Genomic DNA, 23,492 nt, shown 5'->3' with positions numbered 1-23,492 from the left:
CATTTATAGTTTTAGTTATCGATTATTGAATTATTGGTCGGTTTGGTGCCTTGGACATGACCGAGGACCTTAAGATTTTGCATGAACCGAGGACTGGCAGCCACGTAACACGAGAAAATGTGAAAAGTGTTAATATGTAGTAAAAACCTTAGAAAATCTCCGTGTTTCGTCATTCACCATCGAATCGATATAACGCGAGATCGTCACATTGGTCGCATTTCTCGCTGAAACGGTTACATTTATGGTCTGCCAGCCCTTGTCGCGTGCTGCGGTATGTGGGGACAATACAAGCAGCACAGTAGAACACAGGAGAAGCATCTAAGTTGATGCAATCGCCCAGTAAGAAGAGCTACATTTATAGTTTTAGTTATCGATTATTGAATTATTGGTCGGTTTGGTGCCTTGGACATGACCGAGGACCTTAAGATTTTGCATGAACCGAGGACTGGCAGCCACGTAACACGAGAAAATGTGAAAAGTGTTAATATGTAGTAAAAACCATAGAAAATCTCCGTGTTTCGTCATTCACCATCGAATCGATATAACGCGAGATCGTCACATTGGTCGCATTTCTCTCTGAAACGGTTACATTTATGGTCTGCCAGCCCTTGTCGCGTGCTGCGGTAGGTGGGGACAATACAAGCAGCACAGTAGAACACAGGAGAAGCATCTAAGTTGATGCAATCGCCCAGTAAGAAGAGCTACATTTATAGTTTTAGTTATCCATTATTGAATTATTGGTCGGTTTGGTGCCTTGGACATGACCGAGGACCTTAAGATTTTGCATGAACCGAGGACTGGTACCCACGTAACACGAGAAAATGTGAAAAGTGTTAATATGTAGTAAAAACCTTAGAAAATCTCCGTGTTTCGTCATTCACCATCGAATCGATATAACGCGAGATCGTCACATTGGTCGCATTTCTCTCTGAAACGGTTACATTTATGGTCTGCCAGCCCTTATCGCGTGCTGCGGTATGTGGGGACAATACAAGCACTACAGTAGAACACAGGAGAAGCATCTAAGTTGATGTAATCGCCCAGTAAGAGGAGCTACATTTATAGTTTTAGCTATCGATTATTGAATTATTGGTCCGTTTGGTGCCTTGGACATGACCGAGGACCTTAAGATTTTGCATGAACCGAGGACTGGCAGCCACGTAACACGAGAAAATGTGAAAAGTGTTAATATGTAGTAAAAACCTTAGAAAATCTCCGTGTTTCGTCATTCACCATCGAATCGATATAACGCGAGATCGTCACATTGGTCGCATTTCTCTGTGAAGCGGTTACATTTATGGTCTGCCAGCCCTTGTCGCGTGCTGCGGTATGTGGGGACAATACAAGCAGCACAGTAGAACACAGGAGAAGCATCTAAGTTGATGCAATCGCCCAGTAAGAAGAGCTACATTTATAGTTTTAGTTATCGATTATTGAATTATTGGTCGGTTTGGTGCCTTGGACATGACCGAGGACCTTAAGATTTTGCATGAACCGAGGACTGGCAGCCACGTAACACGAGAAAATGTGAAAAGTGTTAATATGTAGTAAAAACCTTAGAAAATCTCCGTATTTCGTCATTCACCATCGAATCGATATAACGCGTGATCGTCACATTGGTCGCATTTCTCTCTGAAACGGTTACATTTATGGTCTGCCAGCCCTTGTCGCGTGCTGCGGTATGTGGGGACAATACAAGCAGCACAGTAGAACACAGGAGAAGCATCTAAGTTGATGCAATCGCCCAGTAAGAAGAGCTACATTTATAGTTTTAGTTATCGATTATTGAATTATTGGTCGGTTTGTTGCCTTGGAACATGACCGAGGACCTTAAGATTTTGCATGAACCGAGGACTGGCAGCCACGTAACACGAGAAAATGTGAAAAGTGTTAATATGTAGTAAAAACCTTAGAAAATCTCCGTGTTTCGTCATTCACCATCGAATCGATATAACGCGAGATCGTCACATTGGTCGCATTTCTCTCTGAAACGGTTACATTTATGGTCTGCCAGCCCTTGTCGCGTGCTGCGGTATGTGGGGACAATACAAGCAGCACAGTAGAACACAGGAGAAGCATCTAAGTTGATGCAATCGCCCAGTAAGAAGAGCTACATTTATAGTTTTAGTTATCGACTATTGAATTATTGGTCGGTTTGGTGCCTTGGACATGACCGAGGACCTTGAGATTTTGCATGAACCGAGGACTGGTACTCACGTAACACGAGAAAATGTGAAAGGGTGTTAATATGTAGTAAAAACCTTAGAAAATCTCCGTGTTTCGTCATTCACCATCGAATCGATATAACGCGAGATCGTCACATTGGTCGCATTTCTCTCTGAAACGGTTACATTTATGGTCTGCCAGCCCTTGTCGCGTGCTGCGGTATGTGGGGACAATACAAGCAGCACAGTAGAACACAGGAGAAGCATCTAAGTTGATGCAATCGCCCAGTAAGAAGAGCTACATTTATAGTTTTAGCTATCGATTATTGAATTATTGGTCGGTTTGGTGCCTTGGACATGACCGAGGACCTTAAGATTTTGCATGAACCGAGGACTGGCAGCCACGTAACACGAGAAAATGTGAAAAGTGTTAATATGTAGTAAAAACCTTAGAAAATCTCCGTGTTTCTTCATTCACCATCGAATCGATATAACGCGAGATCGTCACATTGGTCGCATTTCTCTCTGAAACGGATACATTTATGGTCTGCCAGCCCTTGTCGCGTGCTGCGGTATGTGGGGACAATACAAGCAGCACAGTAGAACACAGGAGAAGCATCTAAGTTGATGCAATCGCCCAGTAAGAAGAGCTACATTTATAGTTTTAGTTATCGATTATTGAATTATTGGTCGGTTTGGTGCCTTGGACATGACCGAGGACCTTAAGATTTTGCATGAACCGAGGACTGGCAGCCACGTAACACGAGAAAATGTGAAAAGTGTTAATATGTAGTAAAAACCTTAGAAATTCTCCGTGTTTCGTCATTCACCATCGAATCGATATAACGCGTGATCGTCACATTGGTCGCATTTCTCTCTGAAACGGTTACATTTATGGTCTGCCAGCCCTTGTCGCGTGCTGCGGTATGTGGGGACAATACAAGCAGCACAGTAGAACACAGGAGAAGCATCTAAGTTGATGCAATCGCCCAGTAAGAAGAGCTACATTTATAGTTTTAGTTATCGATTATTGAATTATTGGTCGGTTTGGTGCCTTGGAACATGACCGAGGACCTTAAGATTTTGCATGAACCGAGGACTGGCAGCCACGTAACACGAGAAAATGTGAAAAGTGTTAATATGTAGTAAAAACCTTAGAAAATCTCCGTGTTTCGTCATTCACCATCGAATCGATATAACGCGAGATCGTCACATTGGTCGCATTTGTCTCTGAAACGGTTACATTTATGGTCTGCCAGCCCTTATCGCGTGCTGCGGTATGTGGGGACAATACAAGCAGCACAGTAGAACACAGGAGAAGCATCTAAGTTGATGTAATCGCCCAGTAAGAAGAGCTACATTTATAGTTTTAGCTATCGATTATTGAATTATTGGTCGGTTTGGTGCCTTGGACATGACCGAGGACCTTAAGATTTTGCATGAACCGAGGACTGGCAGCCACGTAACACGAGAAAATGTAAAAAGTGTTAATATGTAGTAAAAACCTTAGAAAATCTCCGTGTTTCGTCATTCACCATCGAATCGATATAACGCGAGATCGTCACATTGGTCGCATTTCTCTGTGAAGCGGTTACATTTATGGTCTGCCAGCCCTTGTCGCGTGCTGCGGTATGTGGGGACAATACAAGCAGCACAGTAGAACACAGGAGAAGCATCTAAGTTGATGCAATCGCCCAGTAAGAAGAGCTACATTTATAGTTTTAGTTATCGATTATTGAATTATTGGTCGGTTTGGTGCCTTGGACATGACCGAGGACCTTAAGATTTTGCATGAACCGAGGACTGGCAGCCACGTAACACGAGAAAATGTGAAAAGTGTTAATATGTAGTAAAAACCTTAGAAAATCTCCGTGTTTCGTCATTCACCATCGAATCGATATAACGCGTGATCGTCACATTGGTCGCATTTCTCTCTGAAACGGTTACATTTATGGTCTGCCAGCCCTTGTCGCGTGCTGCGGTATGTGGGGACAATACAAGCAGCACAGTAGAACACAGGAGAAGCATCTAAGTTGATGCAATCGCCCAGTAAGAAGAGCTACATTTATAGTTTTAGTTATCGATTATTGAATTATTGGTCGGTTTGGTGCCTTGGAACATGACCGAGGACCTTAAGATTTTGCATGAACCGAGGACTGGCAGCCACGTAACACGAGAAAATGTGAAAAGTGTTAATATGTAGTAAAAACCTTAGAAAATCTCCGTGTTTCGTCATTCACCATCGAATCGATATAACGCGAGATCGTCACATTGGTCGCATTTCTCTCTGAAACGGTTACATTTATGGTCTGCCAGCCCTTGTCGCGTGCTGCGGTATGTGGGGACAATACAAGCAGCACAGTAGAACACAGGAGAAGCATCTAAGTTGATGCAATCGCCCAGTAAGAAGAGCTACATTTATAGTTTTAGTTATCGATTATTGAATTATTGGTCGGTTTGGTGCCTTGGACATGACCGAGGACCTTAAGATTTTGCATGAACCGAGGACTGGTACTCACGTAACACGAGAAAATGTGAAAAGTGTTAATATGTAGTAAAAACCTTAGAAAATCTCCGTGTTTCGTCATTCACCATCGAATCGATATAACGCGAGATCGTCACATTGGTCGCATTTCTCTCTGAAACGGTTACATTTATGGTCTGCCAGCCCTTGTCGCGTGCTGCGGTATGTGGGGACAATACAAGCAGCACAGTAGAACACAGGAGAAGCATCTAAGTTGATGCAATCGCCCAGTAAGAAGAGCTACATTTATAGTTTTAGCTATCGATTATTGAATTATTGGTCGGTTTGGTGCCTTGGACATGACCGAGGACCTTAAGATTTTGCATGAACCGAGGACTGGCAGCCTCGTAACACGAGAAAATGTGAAAAGTGTTAATATGTAGTAAAAACCTTAGAAAATCTCCGTGTTTCTTCATTCAAGATCGAATCGATATAACGCGAGATCGTCACATTGGTCGCATTTCTCTCTGAAACGGTTACATTTATGGTCTGCCAGCCCTTGTCGCGTGCTGCGGTATGTGGGGACAATACAAGCAGCACAGTAGAACACAGGAGAAGCATCTAAGTTGATGCAATCGCCCAGTAAGAAGAGCTACATTTATAGTTTTAGTTATCGATTATTGAATTATTGGTCGGTTTGGTGCCTTGGACATGACCGAGGACCTTAAGATTTTGCATGAACCGAGGACTGGCAGCCACGTAACACGAGAAAATGTGAAAAGTGTTAATATGTAGTAAAAACCTTAGAAAATCTCCGTCTTTCGTCATTCACCATCGAATCGATATAACGCGTGATCGTCACATTGGTCGCATTTCTCTCTGAAACGATTACATTTATGGTCTGCCAGCCCTTGTCGCGTGCTGCGGTATGTGGGGACAATACAAGCAGCACAGTAGAACACAGGAGAAGCATCTAAGTTGATGCAATCGCCCAGTAAGAAGAGCTACATTTATAGTTTTAGTTATCGATTATTGAATTATTGGTCGGTTTGGTGCCTTGGAACATGACCGAGGACCTTAAGATTTTGCATGAACCGAGGACTGGCAGCCACGTAACACGAGAAAATGTGAAAAGTGTTAATATGTAGTAAAAACCTTAGAAAATCTCCGTGTTTCGTCATTCACCATCGAATCGATATAACGCGAGATCGTCACATTGGTCGCATTTCTCTCTGAAACGGTTACATTTATGGTCTGCCAGCCCTTGTCGCGTGCTGCGGTATGTGGGGACAAGACAAGAAGCACAGTAGAACACAGGAGAAGCATCTAAGTTGATGCAATCGCCCAGTAAGAAGAGCTACATTTATAGTTTTAGTTATCGATTATTGAATTATTGGTCGGTTTGGTGCCTTGGACATGACCGAGGACCTTAAGATTTTGCATGAACCGAGGACTGGCAGCCACGTAACACGAGAAAATGTGAAAAGTGTTAATATGTAGTAAAAACCTTAGAAAATCTCCGTGTTTCGTCATTCACCATCGAATCGATGTAACGCGAGATCGTCACATTGGTCGCATTTCTCTCTGAAACGGTTACATTTATGGTCTGCCAGCCCTTGTCGCGTGCTGCGGTATGTGGGGACAATACAAGCACTACAGTAGAACACAGGAGAAGCATCTAAGTTGATGCAATCGCCCAGTAAGAAGAGCTACATTTATAGTTTTAGTTATCGATTATTGAATTATTGGTCGGTTTGGTGCCTTGGACATGACCGAGGACCTTAAGATTTTGCATGAACCGAGGACTGGCAGCCACGTAACACGAGAAAATGTGAAAAGTGTTAATATGTAGTAAAAACCTTAGAAAATCTCCGTGTTTCGTCATTCACCATCGAATCGATATAACGCGAGATCGTCACATTGGTCGCATTTCTCTCTGAAACGGTTACATTTATGGTCTGCCAGCCCTTGTCGCGTGCTGCGGTATGTGGGGACAATACAAGCAGCACAGTAGAACACAGGAGAAGCATCTAAGTTGATGCAATCGCCCAGTAAGAAGAGCTACATTTATAGTTTTAGTTATCGATTATTGAATTATTGGTCGGTTTGGTGCCTTGGACATGACCGAGGACCTTAAGATTTTGCATGAACCGAGGACTGGTACCCACGTAACACGAGAAAATGTGAAAAGTGTTAATATGTAGTAAAAACCTTAGAAAATCTCCGTGTTTCGTCATTCACCGTCGAATCGATATAACGCGAGATCGTCACATTGGTCGCATTTCTCTCTGAAACGGTTACATTTATGGTCTGCCAGCCCTTGTCGCGTGCTGCGGTATGTGGGGACAATACAAGCTCTACAGTAGAACACAGGAGAAGCATCTAAGTTGATGCAATCGCCCAGTAAGAAGAGCTACATTTATAGTTTTAGTTATCGATTATTGAATTTTTGGTCGGTTTGGTGCCTTGGACATGACCGAGGACCTTAAGATTTTGCATGAACCGAGGACTGGCAGCCACGTAACACGAGAAAATGTGAAAAGTGTTAATATGTAGTAAAAACCTTAGGAAATCTCCGTGTTTCGTCATTCACCATCGAATCGATATAACGCGAGATCGTCACATTGGTCGCATTTCTCTCTGAAACGGTTACATTTATGGTCTGCCAGCCTTTGTCGCGTGCTGCGGTATGTGGGGACAATACAAGCAGCACAGTAGAACACAGGAGAAGCATCTAAGTTGATGCAATCGCCCAGTAAGAAGAGCTACATTTATAGTTTTAGTTATCGATTATTGAATTATTGGTCGGTTTGGTGCCTTGGACATGACCGAGGACCTTAAGATTTTGCATGAACCGAGGACTGGCAGCCACGTAACACGAGAAAATGTGAAAAGTGTTAATATGTAGTAAAAACCTTAGAAAATCTCCGTGTTTCGTCATTCACCATCGAATCGATACAACGCGAGATCGTCACATTGGTCGCATTTCTCTCTGAAACGGTTACATTTATGGTCTGCCAGCCCTTGTCGCGTACTGCGGTATGTGGGGATAATACAAGCAGCACAGTAGAACACAGGAGAAGCATCTAAGTTGATGCAATCGCCCAGTAAGAAGAGCTACATTTATAGTTTTAGTTATCGATTATTGAATTATTGGTCGGTTTGGTGCCTTGGACATGACCGAGGACCTTAAGATTTTGCATGAACCGAGGACTGGTACCCACGTAACACGAGAAAATGTGAAAAGTGTTAATATGTAGTAAAAACCTTAGAAAATCTCCGTGTTTCGTCATTCACCATCGAATCGATATAACGCGAGATCGTCACATTGGTCGCATTTCTCTCTGAAACGGTTACATTTATGGTCTGCCAGCCCTTGTCGCGTGCTGCGGTATGTGGGGACAATACAAGCAGCACAGTAGAACACAGGAGAAGCATCTACGTTGATGCAATCGCCCGGTAAGAAGAGCTACATTTATAGTTTTAGTTATCGATTATTGAATTATTGGTTGGTTTGGTGCCTTGGACATGACCGAGGACCTTAAGATTTTGCATGAACCGAGGACTGGTACCCACGTAACACGAGAAAATGTGAAAAGTGTTAATATGTAGTAAAAACCTTAGAAAATCTCCGTGTTTCGTCATTCACCATCGAATCGATATAACGCGAGATCGTCACATTGGTCGCATTTCTCTCTGAAACGGTTACATTTATGGTCTGCCAGCCCTTGTCGCATGCTGCGGTATGTGGGGACAATACAAGCACTACAGTAGAACACAGGAGAAGCATCTAAGTTGATGCAATCGCCCAGTAAGAAGAGCTACATTTATAGTTTTAGTTATCGATTATTGAATTATTGGTCGGTTTGGTGCCTTGGACATGACCGAGGACCTTAAGATTTTGCATGAACCGAGGACTGGCAGCCACGTAACACGAGAAAATGTGAAAAGTGTTAATATGTAGTAAAAACCTTAGAAAATCTCCGTGTTTCGTCATTCACCATCGAATCGATATATCGCGAGATCGTCACATTGGTCGCATTTCTCTCTGAAACGGTTACATTTATGGTCTGCCAGCCCTTGTCGCGTGCTGCGGTATGTGGGGACAATACAAGCAGCACAGTAGAACACAGGAGAAGCATCTAAGTTGATGCAATCGCCCAGTAAGAAGAGCTACATTTATAGTTTTAGTTATCGATTATTGAATTATTGGTCGGTTTGGTGCCTTGGACATGACCGAGGACCTTAAGAATTTGCATGAACCGAGGACTGGTACCCACGTAACACGAGAAAATGTGAAAAGTGTTAATATGTAGTAAAAACCTTAGAAAATCTCCGTGTTTCGTCATTCACCATCGAATCGATATAACGCGAGATCGTCACATTGGTCGCATTTCTCTCTGAAACGGTTACATTTATGGTCTGCCAGCCCTTGTCGCGTGCTGCGGTATGTGGGGACAATACAAGCAGCACAGTAGAACACAGGAGAAGCATCTAAGTTGATGCAATCGCCCAGTAAGAAGAGCTACATTTATAGTTTTAGTTATCGATTATTGAATTTTTGGTCGGTTTGGTGCCTTGGACATGACCGAGGACCTTAAGATTTTGCATGAACCGAGGACTGGCAGCCACGTAACACGAGAAAATGTGAAAAGTGTTAATATGTAGTAAAAACCTTAGAAAATCTCCGTGTTTCTTCATTCACCATCGAAACGATATAACGCGAGATCGTCACATTGGTCGCATTTCTCTCTGAAACGGTTACATTTATGGTCTGCCAGCCCTTGTCGCGTGCTGCGGTATGTGGGGACAATACAAGCAGCACAGTAGAACACAGGAGAAGCATCTAAGTTGATGCAATCGCCCAGTAAGAAGAGCTACATTTATAGTTTTAGTTATCGATTATTGAATTATTGGTCGGTTTGGTGCCTTGGACATGACCGAGGACCTTAAGATTTTGCATGAACCGAGGACTGGCAGCCACGTAACACGAGAAAATGTGAAAAGTGTTAATATGTAGTAAAAACCTTAGAAAATCTCCGTGTTTCGTCACTCACCATCGAATCGATATAACGCGTGATCGTCACATTGGTCGCATTTCTCTCTGAAACGGTTACATTTATGGTCTGCCAGCCCTTGTCGCGTGCTGCGGTATGTGGGGACAATACAAGCACTACAGTAGAACACAGGAGAAGCATCTAAGTTGATGCAATCGCCCAGTAAGAAGAGCTACATTTATAGTTTTAGTTATCGATTATTGAATTATTGGTCGGTTTGGTGCCTTGGACATGACCGAGGACCTTAAGATTTTGCATGAACCGAGGACTGGCAGCCACGTAACACGAGAAAATGTGAAAAGTGTTAATATGTAGTAAAAACCTTAGAAAATCTCCGTGTTTCGTCATTCACCATCGAATCGATATAACGCGAGATCGTCACATTGGTCGCATTTCTCTCTGAAACGGTTACATTTATGGTCTGCCAGCCCTTGTCGCGTGCTGCGGTATGTGGGGACAATACAAGCAGCACAGTAGAACACAGGAGAAGCATCTAAGTTGATGCAATCGCCCAGTAAGAAGAGCTACATTTATAGTTTTAGTTATCGATTATTGAATTATTGGTCGGTTTGGTGCCTTGGACATGACCTAGGACCTTAAGATTTTGCATGAACCGAGGACTGGCAGCCACGTAACACGAGAAAATGTGAAAAGTGTTAATATGTAGTAAAAACCTTAGAAAATCTCTGTGTTTCGTCATTCACCATCGAATCGATATAACGCGAGATCGTCACATTGGTCGCATTTCTCTCTGAAACGGTTACATTTATGGTCTGCCAGCCCTTGTCGCGTGCTGCGGTAGGTGGGGACAATACAAGCAGCACAGTAGAACACAGGAGAAGCATCTTAGTTGATGCAATCGCCCAGTAAGAAGAGCTACATTTATAGTTTCAGTTATCGATTATCGAATTATTGGTCGGTTTGGTGCCTTGGACATGACCGAGGACCTTAAGATTTTACATGAACCGAGGACTGGCAGCCACGTAACACGAGAAAATGTGAAAAGTGTTAATATGTAGTAAAAACCTTAGAAAATCTCCGTGTTTCGTCATTCACCATCGAATCGATATAACGCGAGATCGTCACATTGGTCGCATTTCTCTCTGAAACGGTTACATTTATGGTCTGCCAGCCCTTGTCGCGTGCTGCGGTATGTGGGGACAATACAAGCAGCACAGTAGAACACAGGAGAAGCATCTAAGTTGATGCAATCGCCCAGTAAGAAGAGCTACATTTATAGTTTTAGTTATCGATTATTGAATTATTGGTCGGTTTGGTGCCTTGGACATGACCGAGGACCTTAAGAATTTGCATGAACCGAGGACTGGTACCCACGTAACACGAGAAAATGTGAAAAGTGTTAATATGTAGTAAAAACCTTAGAAAATCTCCGTGTTTCGTCATTCACCATCGAATCGATATAACGCGAGATCGTCACATTGGTCGCATTTCTCTCTGAAACGGTTACATTTATGGTCTGCCAGCCCTTGTCGCGTGCTGCGGTATGTGGGGACAATACAAGCAGCACAGTAGAACACAGGAGAAGCATCTAAGTTGATGCAATCGCCCAGTAAGAAGAGCTACATTTATAGTTTTAGTTATCGATTATTGAATTTTTGGTCGGTTTGGTGCCTTGGACATGACCGAGGACCTTAAGATTTTGCATGAACCGAGGACTGGCAGCCACGTAACACGAGAAAATGTGAAAAGTGTTAATATGTAGTAAAAACCTTAGAAAATCTCCGTGTTTCTTCATTCACCATCGAATCGATATAACGCGAGATCGTCACATTGGTCGCATTTCTCTCTGAAACGGTTACATTTATGGTCTGCCAGCCCTTGTCGCGTGCTGCGGTATGTGGGGACAATACAAGCAGCACAGTAGAACACAGGAGAAGCATCTAAGTTGATGCAATCGCCCAGTAAGAAGAGCTACATTTATAGTTTTAGTTATCGATTATTGAATTATTGGTCGGTTTGGTGCCTTGGAACATGACCGAGGACCTTAAGATTTTGCATGAACCGAGGACTGGCAGCCACGTAACACGAGAAAATGTGAAAAGTGTTAATATGTAGTAAAAACCTTAGAAAATCTCCGTGTTTCGTCATTCACCATCGAATCGATATAACGCGAGATCGTCACATTGGTCGCATTTCTCTCTGAAACGGTTACATTTATGGTCTGCCAGCCCTTGTCGCGTGCTGCGGTATGTGGGGACAATACAAGCAGCACAGTAGAACACAGGAGAAGCATCTAAGTTGATGCAATCGCCCAGTAAGAAGAGCTACATTTATAGTTTTAGTTATCGATTATTGAATTATTGGTCGGTTTGGTGCCTTGGACATGACCGAGGACCTTAAGATTTTGCATGAACCGAGGACTGGCAGCCACGTAACACGAGAAAATGTGAAAAGTGTTAATATGTAGTAAAAACCTTAGAAAATCTCCGTGTTTCGTCATTCACCATCGAATCGATATAACGCGAGATCGTCACAATGGTCGCATTTCTCTCTGAAACGGTTACATTTATGGTCTGCCAGCCCTTGTCGCGTGCTGCGGTATGTGGGGACAATACAAGCAGCACAGTAGAACACAGGAGAAGCATCTAAGTTGATGCAATCGCCCAGTAAGAAGAGCTACATTTATAGTTTTAGTTATCGATTATTGAATTATTGGTCGGTTTGGTGCCTTGGACATGACCTAGGACCTTAAGATTTTGCATGAACCGAGGACTGGCAGCCACGTAACACGAGAAAATGTGAAAAGTGTTAATATGTAGTAAAAACCTTAGAAAATCTCCGTGTTTCGTCATTCACCATCGAATCGATATAACGCGAGATCGTCACATTGGTCGCATTTCTCTCTGAAACGGTTACATTTATGGTCTGCCAGCCCTTGTCGCGTGCTGCGGTATGTGGGGACAATACAAGCAGCACAGTAGAACACAGGGGAAGCATCTAAGTTGATGCAATCGCCCAGTAAGAAGAGCTACATTTATAGTTTCAGTTATCGATTATCGAATTATTGGTCGGTTTGGTGCCTTGGACATGACCGAGGACCTTAAGATTTTACATGAACCGAGGACTAGCAGCCACGTAACACGAGAAAATGTGAAAAGTGTTAATATGTAGTAAAAACCTTAGAAAATCTCCGTGTTTCGTCATTCACCATCGAATCGATATAACGCGAGATCGTCACATTGGTCGCATTTCTCTCTGAAACGGTTACATTTATGGTCTGCCAGCCCTTGTCGCGTGCTGCGGTATGTGGGGACAATACAAGCAGCACAGTAGAACACAGGAGAAGCATCTAAGTTGATGCAATCGCCCAGTAAGAAGAGCTACATTTATAGTTTTAGTTATCGATTATTGAATTATTGGTCGGTTTGGTGCCTTGGACATGACCGAGGACCTTAAGATTTTGCATGAACCGAGGACTGGCAGCCACGTAACACGAGAAAATGTGAAAAGTGTTAATATGTAGTAAAAACCTTAGAAAATCTCCGTGTTTCGTCATTCACCATCGAATCGATATAACGCGAGATCGTCACATTGGTCGCATTTCTCTCTGAAACGGTTACATTTATGGTCTGCCAGCCCTTGTCGCGTGCTGCGGTATGTGGGGACAATACAAGCAGCACAGTAGAACACAGGAGAAGCATCTAAGTTGATGCAATCGCCCAGTAAGAAGAGCTACATTTATAGTTTTAGTTATCGATTATTGAATTATTGGTCGGTTTGGTGCCTTGGACATGACCGAGGACCTTAAGATTTTGCATGAACCGAGGACTGGCAGCCACGTAACACGAGAAAATGTGAAAAGTGTTAATATGTAGTAAAAACCTTAGAAAATCTCCGTGTTTCGTCATTCACCATCGAATCGATATAACGCGAGATCGTCACATTGGTCGCATTTCTCTCTGAAACGGTTACATTTATGGTCTGCCAGCCCTTGTCGCGTGCTGTGGTATGTGGGGACAATACAAGCAGCACAGTAGAACACAGGAGAAGCATCTAAGTTGATGCAATCGCCCAGTAAGAAGAGCTACATTTATAGTTTTAGTTATCGATTATTGAATTATTGGTCGGTTTGGTGCCTTGGACATGACCGAGGACCTTAAGATTTTGCATGAACCGAGGACTGGCAGCCACGTAACACGAGAAAATGTGAAAAGTGTTAATATGTCGTAAAAACCTTAGAAAATCTCCGTGTTTCGTCATTCACCATCGAATCGATATAACGCGTGATCATCACATTGGTCGCATTTCTCTCTGAAACGGTTACATTTATGGTCTGCCAGCCCTTGTCGCGTGCTGCGGTATGTGGGGACAATACAAGCAGCACAGTAGAACACAGGAGAAGCATCTAAGTTGATGCAATCGCCCAGTAAGAAGAGCTACATTTATAGTTTTAGTTATCGATTATTGAATTATTGGTCGGTTTGGTGCCTTGGAACATGACCGAGGACCTTAAGATTTTGCATGAACCGAGGACTGGCAGCCACGTAACACGAGAAAATGTGAAAAGTGTTAATATGTAGTAAAAACCTTAGAAAATCTCCGTGTTTCGTCATTCACCATCGAATCGATATAACGCGAGATCGTCACATTGGTCGCATTTCTCTCTGAAACGGTTACATTTATGGTCTGCCAGCCCTTGTCGCGTGCTGCGGTATGTAAGGACAATACAAGCAGCACAGTAGAACACAGGAGAAGCATCTAAGTTGATGCAATCGCCCAGTAAGAAGAGCTACATTTATAGTTTTAGTTATCGATTATTGAATTATTGGTCGGTTTGGTGCCTTGGACATGACCGAGGACCTTAAGATTTAGCATGAACCGAGGACTGGCAGCCACGTAACACGAGAAAATGTGAAAAGTGTTAATATGTAGTAAAAACCTTAGAAAATCTCCGTGTTTCGTCATTCACCATCGAATCGATATAACGCGAGATCGTCACATTGGTCGCATTTCTCTCTGAAACGGTTACATTTATGGTCTGCCAGCCCTTGTCGCGTGCTGCGGTATGTGGGGACAATACAAGCAGCACAGTAGAACACAGGAGAAGCATCTAAGTTGATGCAATCGCCCAGTAAGAAGAGCTACATTTATAGTTTTAGTTATCGATTATTGAATTATTGGTCGGTTTGGTGCCTTGGACATGACCGAGGACCTTAAGATTTTGCATGAACCGAGGACTGGCAGCCACGTAACACGAGAAAATGTGAAAAGTGTTAATATGTAGTAAAAACCTTAGAAAATCTCCGTGTTTCGTCATTCACCATCGAATCGATATAACGCGAGATCGTCACATTGGTCGCATTTCTCTCTGAAACGGTTACATTTATGGTCTGCCAGCCCTTGTCGCGTGCTGCGGTATGTGGGGACAATACAAGCAGCACAGTAGAACACAGGAGAAGCATCTAAGTTGATGCAATCGCCCAGTAAGAAGAGCTACATTTATAGTTTTAGTTATCGATTTTTGAATTATTGGTCGGTTTGGTGGCTTGGACATGACCGAGGACCTTAAGATTTTGCATGAACCGAGGACTGGCAGCCACGTAACACGAGAAAATGTGAAAAGTGTTAATATGTAGTAAAAACCTTAGAAAATCTCCGTGTTTCGTCATTCACCATCGAATCGATATAACGCGAGATCGTCACATTGGTCGCATTTCTCTCTGAAACGGTTACATTTATGGTCTGCCAGCCCTTGTCGCGTGCTGCGGTATGTGGGGACAATACAAGCAGCACAGTAGAACACAGGAGAAGCATCTAAGTTGATGCAATCGCCCAGTAAGAAGAGCTACATTTATAGTTATCGATTATTGAATTATTGGTCGGTTTGGTGCCTTGGACATGACCGAGGACCTTAAGATTTTGCATGAACCGAGGACTGGCAGCCACGTAACACGATAAAATGTGAAAAGTGTTAATATGTCGTAAAAACCTTAGAAAATCTCCGTGTTTCGTCATTCACCATCGAATCGATATAACGCGTGATCGTCACATTGGTCGCATTTCTCTCTGAAACGGTTACATTTATGGTCTGCCAGCCCTTGTCGCGTGCTGCGGTATGTGGGGACAATACAAGCAGCACAGTAGAACACAGGAGAAGCATCTAAGTTGATGCAATCGCCCAGTAAGAAGAGCTACATTTATAGTTTTAGTTATCGATTATTGAATTATTGGTTGGTTTGGTGCCTTGGAACATGACCGAGGACCTTAAGATTTTGCATGAACCGAGGACTGGCAGCCACGTAACACGAGAAAATGTGAAAAGTGTTAATATGTAGTAAAAACCTTAGAAAATCTCCGTGTTTCGTCATTCACCATCGAATCGATATAACGCGAGATCGTCACATTGGTCGCATTTCTCTCTGAAACGGTTACATTTATGGTCTGCCAGCCCTTGTCGCGTGCTGCGGTATGTGGGGACAATACAAGCAGCACAGTAGAACACAGGAGAAGCATCTAAGTTGATGCAATCGCCCAGTAAGAAGAGCTACATTTATAGTTTTAGTTATCGATTATTGAATTATTGGTCGGTTTGGTGCCTTGGAACATGACCGAGGACCTTAAGATTTTGCATGAACCGAGGACTGGCAGCCACGTAACACGAGAAAATGTGAAAAGTGTTAATATGTAGTAAAAACCTTAGAAAATCTCCGTGTTTCGTCATTCACCATCGAATCGATATAACGCGAGATCGTCACATTGGTCGCATTTCTCTCTGAAACGGTTACATTTATGGTCTGCCAGCCCTTGTCGCGTGCTGCGGTATGTGGGGACAATACAAGCAGCACAGTAGAACACAGGAGAAGCATCTAAGTTGATGCAATCGCCCAGTAAGAAGAGCTACATTTATAGTTTTAGTTATCGATTATTGAATTATTGGTCGGTTTGGTGCCTTGGACATGACCGAGGACCTTAAGATTTAGCATGAACCGAGGACTGGCAGCCACGTAACACGAGAAAATGTGAAAAGTGTTAATATGTAGTAAAAACCTTAGAAAATCTCCGTGTTTCGTCATTCACCATCGAATCGATATAACGCGAGATCGTCACATTGGTCGCATTTCTCTCTGAAACGGTTACATTTATGGTCTGCCAGCCCTTGTCGCGTGCTGCGGTATGTGGGGACAATACAAGCAGCACAGTAGAACACAGGAGAAGCATCTAAGTTGATGCAATCGCCCAGTAAGAAGAGCTACATTTATAGTTTTAGTTATCGATTATTGAATTATTGGTCGGTTTGGTGCCTTGGAACATGACCGAGGACCTTAAGTTTTTGCATGAACCGAGGACTGGCAGCCACGTAACACGAGAAAATGTGAAAAGTGTTAATATGTAGTAAAAACCTTAGAAAATCTCCGTGTTTCGTCATTCACCATCGAATCGATATAACGCGAGATCGTCACATTGGTCGCATTTCTCTCTGAAACGGTTACATTTATGGTCTGCCAGCCCTTGTCGCGTGCTGCGGTATGTGGGGACAATACAAGCAGCACAGTAGAACACAGGAGAAACATCTAAGTTGATGCAATCGCCCAGTAAGAAGAGCTACATTTATAGTTTTAGTTATCGATTATTGAATTATTGGTCGGTTTGGTGCCTTGGACATGACCGAGGACCTTAAGATTTAGCATGAACCGAGGACTGGCAGCCACGTAACACGAGAAAATGTGAAAAGTGTTAATATGTAGTAAAAACCTTAGAAAATCTCCGTGTTTCGTCATTCACCATCGAATCGATATAACGCGAGATCGTCACATTGGTCGCATTTCTCTCTGAAACGGTTACATTTATGGTCTGCCAGCCCTTGTCGCGTGCTGCGGTATGTGGGGACAATACAAGCAGCACAGTAGAACACAGGAGAAGCATCTAAGTTGATGCAATCGCCCAGTAAGAAGAGCTACATTTATAGTTTTAGTTATCGATTATTGAATTATTGGTCGGTTTGGTGCCTTGGACATGACCGAGGACCTTAAGATTTTGCATGAACCGAGGACTGGCAGCCACGTAACACGAGAAAATGTGAAAAGTGTTAATATGTAGTAAAAACCTTAGAAAATCTCCGTGTTTCGTCATTCACCATCGAATCGATATAACGCGAGATCGTCACATTGGTCGCATTTCTCTCTGAAACGGTTACATTTATGGTCTGCCAGCCCTTGTCGCGTGCTGCGGTATGTGGGGACAATACAAGCAGCACAGTAGAACACAGGAGAAGCATCTAAGTTGATGCAATCGCCCAGTAAGAAGAGCTACATTTATAGTTTTAGTTATCGATTATTGAATTATTGGTCGGTTTGGTGCCTTGGACATGACCGAGGACCTTAAGATTTTGCATGAACCGAGGACTGGCAGCCACGTAACACGAGAAAATGTGAAAAGTGTTAATATGTAGTAAAAACCTTAGAAAATCTCCGTGTTTCTTCATTCACCATCGAATCGATATAACGCGAGATCGTCACATTGGTCGCATTTCTCTCTGAAACGGTTACATTTATGGTCTGCCAGCCCTTGTCGCGTGCTGCGGTATGTTAGGACAATACAAGCAGCACAGTAGAACACAGGAGAAGCATCTAAGTTGATGCAATCGCCCAGTAAGAAGAGCTACATTTATAGTTTTAGTTATCGATTATTGAATTATTGGTCGGTTTGGTGCCTTGGACATGACCGAGGACCTTAAGATTTTGCATGAACCGAGGACTGGCAGCCACGTAACACGAGAAAATGTGAAAAGTGTTAATATGTAGTAAAAACCTTAGAAAATCTCCGTGTTTCTTCATTCACCATCGAATCGATATAACGCGAGATCGTCACATTGGTCGCATTTCTCTCTGAAACGGTTACATTTATGGTCTGCCAGCCCTTGTCGCGTGCTGCGGTATGTGGGGACAATACAAGCAGCGCAGTAGAACACAGGAGAAGCATCTAAGTTGATGCAATCGCCCAGTAAGAAGAGCTACATTTATAGTTTTAGTTATCGATTATTGAATTATTGGTCGGTTTGGTGCCTTGGACATGACCGAGGACCTTAAGATTTTGCATGAACCGAGGACTGGCAGCCACGTAACACGAGAAAATGTGAAAAGTGTTAATATGTAGTAAAGACCTTAGAAAATCTCCGTGTTTGTCATTCACCATCGAATCGATATAACGCGAGATCGTCACATTGGTCGCATTTCTCTCTGAAACGGTTACATTTATGGTCTGCCAGCCCTTGTCGCGTGCTGCGGTATGTGGGGACAATACAAGCAGCACAGTAGAACACAGGAGAAGCATCTAAGTTGATGCAATCGCCCAGTAAGAAGAGCTACATTTATAGTTTTAGTTGTCGATTATTGAATTATTGGTCGGTTTGGTGCCTTGGAACATGACCGAGGACCTTAAGATTTTGCATGAACCGAGGACTGGCAGCCACGTAACACGAGAAAATGTGAAAAGTGTTAATATGTAGTAAAAACCTTAGAAAATCTCCGTGTTTCTTCATTCACCATCGAATCGATATAACGCGAGATCGTCACATTGGTCGCATTTCTCTCTGGAACGGTTACATTTATGGTCTGCCAGCCCTTGTCGCGTGCTGCGGTATGTGGGGACAATACAAGCAGCACAGTAGAACACAGGAGAAGCATCTAAGTTGATGCAATCGCCCAGTAAGAAGAGCTACATTTATAGTTTTAGTTATCGATTATTGAATTATTGGTCGGTTTGGTGCCTTGGACATGACCGAGGACCTTAAGATTTTGCATGAACCGAGGACTGGCAGCCACGTAACACGAGAAAATGTGAAAAGTGTTAATATGTAGTAAAAACCTTAGAAAATATCCGTGTTTCGTCATTCACCATCGAATCGATATAACGCGTGATCGTCACATTGGTCGCATTTCTCTCTGAAACGGTTACATTTATGGTCTGCCAGCCCTTGTCGCGTGCTGCGGTATGTGGGGACAATACAAGCAGCACAGTAGAACACAGGAGAAGCATCTAAGTTGATGCAATCGCCCAGTAAGAAGAGCTACATTTATAGTTTTAGTTATCGATTATTGAATTATTGGTCGGTTTGGTGCCTTGGAACATGACCGAGGACCTTAAGATTTTGCATGAACCGAGGACTGGCAGCCACGTAACACGAGAAAATGTGAAAAGTGTTAATATGTAGTAAAAACCTTAGAAAATCTCCGTGTTTCGTCATTCACCATCGAATCGATATAACGCGAGATCGTCACATTGGTCGCATTTCTCTCTGAAACGGTTACATTTATGGTCTGCCAGCCCTTGTCGCGTGCTGCGGTATGTGGGGACAATACAAGCAGCACAGTAGAACACAGGAGAAGCATCTAAGTTGATGCAATCGCCCAGTAAGAAGAGCTACATTTATAGTTTTAGTTATCGATTATTGAATTATTGGTCGGTTTGGTGGCTTGGACATGACCGAGGACCTTAAGATTTTGCATGAACCGAGGACTGGCAGCCACGTAACACGAGAAAATGTGAAAAGTGTTAATATGTAGTAAAAACCTTAGAAAATCTCCGTGTTTCGTCATTCACCATCGAATCGATATAACGCGAGATCGTCACATTGGTCGCATTTCTCTCTGAAACGGTTACATTTATGGTCTGCCAGCCCTTGTCGCGTGCTGCGGTATGTGGGGACAATACAAGCAGCACAGTAGAACACAGGAGAAGCATCTAAGTTGATGCAATCGCCCAGTAAGAAGAGCTACATTTATAGTTTTAGTTATCGATTATTGAATTATTGGTCGGTTTGGTGCCTTGGACATGACCGAGGACCTTAAGATTTTGCATGAACCGAGGACTGGCAGCCACGTAACACGAGAAAATGTGAAAAGTGTTAATATGTCGTAAAAACCTTAGAAAATCTCCGTGTTTCGTCATTCACCATCGAATCGATATAACGCGAGATCGTCACATTGGACGCATTTCTCTCTGAAACGGTTACATTTATGGTCTGCCAGCCCTTGTCGCGTGCTGCGGTATGTGGGGACAATACAAGCAGCACAGTAGAACACAGGAGAAGCATCTAAGTTGATGCAATCGCCCAGTAAGAAGAGCTACATTTATAGTTTTAGTTATCGATTATTGAATTATTGGTCGGTTTGGTGCCTTGGAACATGACCGAGGACCTTAAGATTTTGCATGAACCGAGGACTGGCAGCCACGTAACACGAGAAAATGTGAAAAGTGTTAATATGTAGTAAAAACCTTAGAAAATCTCCGTGTTTCGTCATTCACCATCGAATCGATATAACGCGAGATCGTCACATTGGTCGCATTTCTCTCTGAAACGGTTACATTTATGGTCTGCCAGCCCTTGTCGCGTGCTGCGGTATGTGGGGACAATACAAGCAGCACAGTAGAACACAGGAGAAGCATCTAAGTTGATGCAATCGCCCAGTAAGAAGAGCTACATTTATAGTTTTAGTTATCGATTTTTGAATTATTGGTCGGTTTGGTGGCTTGGACATGACCGAGGACCTTAAGATTTTGCATGAACCGAGGACTGGCAGCCACGTAACACGAGAAAATGTGAAAAGTGTTAATATGTAGTAAAAACCTTAGAAAATCTCCGTGTTTCGTCATTCACCATCGAATCGATATAACGCGAGATCGTCACATTGGTCGCATTTCTCTCTGAAACGGTTACATTTATGGTCTGCCAGCCCTTGTCGCGTGCTGCGGTATGTGGGGACAATACAAGCAGCACAGTAGAACACAGGAGAAGCATCTAAGTTGATGCAATCGCCCAGTAAGAAGAGCTACATTTATAGTTTTAGTTATCGATTATTGAATTATTGGTCGGTTTGGTGGCTTGGACATGACCGAGGACCTTATGATTTTGCATGAACCGAGGACTGGCAGCCACGTAACACGAGAAAATGTGAAAAGTGTTAATATGTAGTAAAAACCTTAGAAAATCTCCGTGTTTCGTCATTCACCATCGAATCGATATAACGCGAGATCGTCACATTGGTCGCATTTCTCTCTGAAACGGTTACATTTATGGTCTGCCAGCCCTTGTCGCGTTCTGCGGTATGTGGGGACAATACAAGCAGCACAGTAGAACACAGGAGAAGCATCTAAGTTGATGCAATCGCCCAGTAAGAAGAGCTACATTTATAGTTTTAGTTATCCATTATTGAATTATTGGTCGGTTTGGTGCCTTGGACATGACCGAGGACCTTAAGATTTTGCATGAACCGAGGACTGGCAGCCACGTAACACGAGAAAATGTGAAAAGTGTTAATATGTCGTAAAAACCTTAGAAAATCTCCGTGTTTCGTCATTCACCATCGAATCGATATAACGCGTGATCGTCACATTGGTCGCATTTCTCTCTGAAACGGTTACATTTATGGTCTGCCAGCCCTTGTCGCGTGCTGCGGTATGTGGGGACAATACAAGCAACACAGTAGAACACAGGAGAAGCATCTAAGTTGATGCAATCGCCCAGTAAGAAGAGCTACATTTATAGTTTTAGTTATCGATTATTGAATTATTGGTCGGTTTGGTGCCTTGGAACATGACCGAGGACCTTAAGATTTTGCATGAACCGAGGACTGGCAGCCACGTAACACGAGAAAATGTGAAAAGTGTTAATATGTAGTAAAAACCTTAGAAAATCTCCGTGTTTCGTCATTCACCATCGAATCGATATAACGCGAGATCGTCACATTGGTCGCATTTCTCTCTGAAACGGTTACATTTATGGTCTGCCAGCCCTTGTCGCGTGCTGCGGTATGTGGGGACAATACAAGCAGCACAGTTGAACACAGGAGAAGCATCTAAGTTGATGCAATCGCCCAGTAAGAAGAGCTACATTTATAGTTTTAGTTATCGATTATTGAATTATTGGTCGGTTTGGTGCCTTGGAACATGACCGAGGACCTTAAGATTTTGCATGAACCGAGGACTGGCAGCCACGTAACACGAGAAAATGTGGAAAGTGTTTATATGTAGTAAAAACCTTAGAAAATCTCCGTGTTTCGTCATTCACCATCGAATCGATATAACGCGAGATCGTCACATTGGTCGCATTTCTCTCTGAAACGGTTACATTTATGGTCTGCCAGCCCTTGTCGCGTGCTGCGGTATGTGGGGACAATACAAGCAGCACAGTAGAACACAGGAGAAGCATCTAAGTTGATGCAATCGCCCAGTAAGAAGAGCTACATTTATAGTTTTAGTTATCGATTATTGAATTATTGGTCGGTTTGGTGCCTTGGACATGACCGAGGACCTTAAGATTTTGCATGAACCGAGGACTGGCAGCCACGTAACACGAGAAAATGTGAAAAGTGTTAATATGTAGTAAAAACCTTAGAAAATCTCCGTGTTTCGTCATTCACCATCGAATCGATATAACGCGAGATCGTCACATTGGTCGCATTTCTCTCTGAAACGGTTACATTTATGGTCTGCCAGCCCTTGTCGCGTGCTGCGGTATGTGGGGACAATACAAGCAGCACAGTAGAACACAGGAGAAGCATCTAAGTTGATGCAATCGCCCAGTAAGAAGAGCTACATTTATAGTTTTAGTTATCGATTATTGAATTATTGGTCGGTTTGGTGCCTTGGACATGACCGAGGACCTTAAGATTTTGCATGAACCGAGGACTGGCAGCCACGTAACACGAGAAAATGTGAAAAGTGTTAATATGTAGTAAAAACCTTAGAATATCTCCGTGTTTCGTCATTCACCATCGAATCGATATAACGCGAGATCGTCACATTGGTCGCATTTCTCTCTGAAACGGTTACATTTATGGTCTGCCA

This window comes from Schistocerca nitens, chromosome 12, assembly GCF_023898315.1.
Source record: "Schistocerca nitens isolate TAMUIC-IGC-003100 chromosome 12, iqSchNite1.1, whole genome shotgun sequence".
Taxonomy (NCBI): Eukaryota; Metazoa; Arthropoda; class Insecta; order Orthoptera; family Acrididae; genus Schistocerca; species Schistocerca nitens.
The sequence above is the reverse complement of the archived record's forward strand: the minus strand, read 5'-3'. Positions refer to the sequence as shown.